Source organism: Gossypium hirsutum, chromosome D03 (genome assembly GCF_007990345.1).
Source record: "Gossypium hirsutum isolate 1008001.06 chromosome D03, Gossypium_hirsutum_v2.1, whole genome shotgun sequence".
In the NCBI taxonomy this organism is placed as follows: domain Eukaryota; kingdom Viridiplantae; phylum Streptophyta; class Magnoliopsida; order Malvales; family Malvaceae; genus Gossypium; species Gossypium hirsutum.
In genome coordinates this window covers 24,884,944-24,890,113 of record NC_053439.1, presented here as the reverse complement: position 1 = coordinate 24,890,113, position 5,170 = coordinate 24,884,944, and positions in this window count along the sequence as shown.

The following is a 5,170-nucleotide window of genomic DNA, read 5'->3' as shown; positions in this document are numbered from 1 at the left end:
CATCAGTATTTAAGCTCTGTGCAGAGAGATATCCGAGTCGTAATGGGAAAAGGTCAGTGTAGTCGACCCCTGTAACATGGGAGACTTTGACTAATAAACTGTACTAATTGGCCCAACCAAAAATTCTAGAAAAAAATCCATAGGTGGGGACTTGAGTCTAGTTTCAGGGAAAAATCACAAAACTGATTTTTGAGTTGTGAAACTCAAGATATGATTTTTGAAGCGACTAGTACTCAGACTGGCAGTGTCTGGAAAATTTTTTTCAAAGTTTGTTAACATCCGTGTCCGACTCCGGTGTCGGTCTCGGGTTCAGGGTGTTACATTTTATTGGTATCAGAGCTACGGTTTAGTCGATTCTAGGACTACCGTAATGTTTTGGGTCTAGCTATACATGCCATTTTATGTGATTACTTGATAGTGTGGTGATTTCCGACAATTGTAAATGTGTTTATTTATAGTAATGGATCCCGATCGTGACGAGAGGTAGCTGATGATCTTGAGAGTGTAGCGCCTGCTCCCGCACAAGGGACAGTGCCGGCAAACTCTCAACCTAATGCTAGTAATCAGAATGATGAAGCTAGACAAGCATTCTATAGCGTGATGAATGATTGGTTTAACCAATACATTCGAACTAATATGGCTGTTCCACAACCTCCATTCCCGAACAAATACTACCCCCGCACCTACAATACCGCCGGTAACGGACCAAATAAGGTCACATAAGCCCCAGTTGACAGAATCCGAAAACATGGGGCTACTGAATTTAAGGCTATGGATAGCGATGATGCCGAGCAAGCTGAATTTTGGCTGGACAACACTATCCGGGTACTCGATGAGCTATCTTGTACACCCGATGAATGCCTAAAGTGTGCTATCTCCTTGCTACGTGATTCTGCCTACTATTGGTGGAGTACTCTGACTTCTATTGTGCCCCGAGAGCAAGTAACTTGGGAGTTTTTCCAAACTGAGTTTCGGAAAAAGTATATCAGTCAGAGATTTGTTGATCAAAAACGAAAGGAATTTCTTGAGCTTAAGCAAGGCTCCATGTCGGTTACTGATTACGAGCGAAAATTTGTTAGACTTAGCAAATACGCTCGGGAATGTGTTTCGTCCGAAGCTGTTATGTGTAAACGCTTCGAGGATGGGCTGAATGAAGATATAAAAATGTTCGTTGGCGTTCCTGAAATACAAGAGTTCGTGGTACTTGTTGAACGAGCTTGTAAAGCCGAAGAGCTTAGAAAAGAAAAGCAAAGAGTTGATGAGGGAACTGGAGAGTTTCGTAAAACATCCTCGGGGAGGTCTCTTCAACAGACATCGAAGAGATTTCGAGATGATGCGGGCCAGTTTAGAGGCACTTCGGGCCTTTTTGGACGAGATCGTGATCGACCCCCTGTGGGTACACGAGGCACTTCGGTCGCCAGTGTTGGGAATGAACGTCGAGACAGGACGAAATGCCGATATTGCGGTAAATGGAATTCGGGGAGTTGTAGATTTCCTGACCGCTCCTGTTACAAATGCGGATCAGTGGACCACTTCATTAAAGATTGCCCGAGGTTGTCGGGACAGAATGCAAATCAGAGTGGGAGACCGGGTGCTACCACTGCTCGAGGTAGACCATCTGGAAATATGGGCAATGCTGGTGGTGGTCAGAGAGGATCTAGAGATGATATAACCAGATCCGAAGCCCGTGCGCCTGCTAGAGCTTATGCTATACGTGCCCGCGAGGATGCTTCTTCGCCTGATGTTATTACCGGTACATTCACCCTCTTTGATACTAATGTAATTGCTTTGATTGACCCCGGTTCTACTCATTCTTACATATGTGAAACCTTAGCATCCAGTAAGACTTTACCTATTGAGTCTACTGAGTTCGTAATTCGGGTGTCAAATCCCTTGGGTCGTTACGTGCTTGTCGACAAAGTGTGTAAGAAATGTCCCCTGGAAATTCGAGGTTCCTGTTTTCCAGCGGACTTGATGCTTTTGCCGTTTGATGAATTTGATGTTATCCTTGGGTTGGATTGGTTGACCGCGCATGATGCGATTGTGAATTGCAAGAGCAAGACTATTGATTTGAGGTGCGCAAATAACGAAGTAGTCCGAATTGAGTCTGCGGACTTGGAGGGGATGCCAGCTGTAATATCAGCAATGTTGGCACAGAAATATGTAAGAAAAGGGTGCGAAGCATACCTTGCATATGTGCTTGATGACAAAGAATTAGAAAAGAAACCCGAATCTGTGCCGGTGGTTTGTGAATACCCGGATGTTTTTCCGGAAGAATTACCGGGTTTACCACCTGTTCGGGAGGTAGAGTTTGGTATTGAGCTTGTACCTGGGACTACGCCGATTTGATAGCTCCGTATCGTATGGCACCAACTGAGTTAAAGGAGTTGAAAGCTCAGTTGCAAGAACTGACGGATAGAGGTTTCGCTCGACCAAGTTTCTCACCTTGGGGTGCACCAGTATTGTTCGTGAAAAAGAAGGACGGAACCATGAGGTTGTGCATTGACTACCGTCAGCTGAATAAAGTGACGATAAAGAACAAATATCCGTTGCCGCGCATCGATGATTTGTTCGACCAACTGAAGGGAGCCTCAGTGTTCTCAAAAATAGATTTGAGATCGGGCTATTATCAGTTGCGAATCCGAGATTCAGATATTCCCAAAACTGCCTTCAGAACGAGATATGGTCACTACGAATTCTTAGTGATGCCGTTTGGGCTCACTAATGCCCCTGCAGTATTTATGGATTTGATGAATCGGATCTTCAGACCATATTTGGATCGGTTCGTAGTGGTGTTCATTGATGACATTTTGGTCTATTCAAGAGACGAGACCGAACATGCTGAGCATCTGAGGCTAGTGCTGCAAATTTTGCGGGATAAGCAGTTATATGCTAAGTTCAGTAAGTGTGAGTTCTGGTTAAGAGAGGTTAGCTTCTTGGGTCATGTGGTATCCGCGTCGGGTATTCGAGTTGACCCGAACAAAATTTCAGCCATACTTGACTGGAAACCTCCGAGAAATGTTACTGAAGTTCGGAGCTTTTTGGGGCTCGCCGGTTATTACCGACGATTTGTGAAAGGTTTCTCGATGATAGCCACACCAATGACGAAGCTACTTCAAAAGGATGTTAAGTTCGAGTGGACGGAGAAATGTCAGAAAAGTTTCAACCAACTGAAAACTCATTTGACTGAAGCTCCAATTTTGGTGCAACCCGAATCAGGTAAAGAGTTTGTCATTTATAGTGACGCATCCCTACTTGGGTTGGGTTGCGTATTGATGCAAGAAGGTCGAGTCGTGGCCTATGCGTCGAGACAATTGAAGCCACACGAGAGGAATTATCTGACCCATGATCTCGAACTAGCTGCCATCGTGTTTGCTTTAAAAATATGGCGACATTATCTGTTTGGTGAGAAGTGCCATGTATTTTCGGATCACAAAAGTCTCAAATATTTGATGACTCAACGAGACTTGAATCTGTGACAAAGACGTTGGCTTGAGTTGTTGAAAGATTACGAGCTTGTCATTGATTACCACCCGGGAAAGGCTAACGTGGTTGCGGACGCCTTAAGCCGGAAGTCATTGTTTGCTTTACGAGTGATGAACGTGCATTTGTCTGTTCTACCAGACAGTGTGTTAGTAGCTGAATTAAAAGCTAAACCATTATTGACTCACCAAATTCGTGAAGCTCTGAAAGTCGATGATGAATTGGTTGCAAAACGGGCTAAGTGTTTTCCGAACAAGGAATCGGAGTTTCAAATTGATGATGATGATTGTTTGAGGATCAGAAATCGTTTGTGTGTTCCAAGGAATTCGGAACTCATTTCGATGATTCTGAACGAAGCCCATTGTAGCCGAATGTCAATTCACCCGGGGAGTACGAAAATGTACAACGATTTGAAACGTCAATTTTGGTGGCATGGTATGAAACGGGACATCTCCGACTTTGTTTCGAGATGTTTAATATGTCAACAAGTGAAAGCGGAACATCAAGTGCTTTCAGGATTACTCCAGCCGATCATGATACCCGAGTGGAAATGGGATCGAGTCACAATGGACTTTGTGTCCGGACTGCCCTTGTCAGCAAGTAAGAGGGTTGCGATATGGGTTATTGTCGATAGACTGACTAAGTCGGCTCATTTCATCCCCGTACGTACGGATTTTTCATTGGATAAACTAGCTGAATTGTACGTTTATCAAATTGTGAGATTACACCGGGTACCTGTTTCTATCGTGTCAGATAGAGATCCGAGATTCACCTCACGATTTTGGAAGAAATTGCAAGAAGCTCTGGGTACCAAGCTGCATTTTAGCACTGCTTTTCACCCCCAAACCGATGGTCAATCCGAGAGGATAATTCAGATACTTGAGGATATGTTGAGATGTTGCATCCTCGAGTTCAGTAGTTCATGGGAACGGTATTTACCTTTGATTGAATTCGCTTACAACAATAGTTTTCAATCAAGTATTAAGATGGCACCTTACGAGGCTTTGTACGGTCGTAAATGCCGTACACCATTGTTTTGGACCGAGCTCGGTGAAAGCAAAATTTTCGGAGTTGATTTGATTAGAGATGCTGAACAGAAAGTAAAGGTAATCCGTGAAAGTCTGAAGGTAGCCACGGATCGTCAGAAATCGTACGCAGATTTGAAACGAAAAGACATCGAGTATCAGGTGGGAGACAAAGTGTTCCTTAAGGTTTCACCTTGGAAAAAGATACTCAAGTTCGGCCGTAAGGGCAAGTTGAGCCCAAGATTCATTGGGCCGTACAAAATCTCCGAACGAGTTGGTCCGGTTGCGTATAGATTGATTTTGCCCCCGGAGCTTGAAAAGATTCATGACGTCTTTCATGTTTCGATGCTTCGACGCTATCGATCTGATCCATCGCATATAATTAGCCCATCGGAGGTTGAAATTCAAGTCGACATGAGCTATGAAGAAGAACCGATGCGTATCCTAGCTCGTGAAGTGAAGGAGTTGCGAAACAAAAGAGTTCCGCTAGTAAAGGTGTTATGGCTCAAACTCGGGATCGAGGAAGCAACTTGGGAGACCGAGAGCTCGATGAAAGAACGATACCCAAACCTAATTACCGGTAAGATTTTCGGGGACGAAAATTTCTTAAGTGGGGGAGAGTTGTGACAGCCCAAAGTTGACCCTAGTCGGGAAGTGGTTTC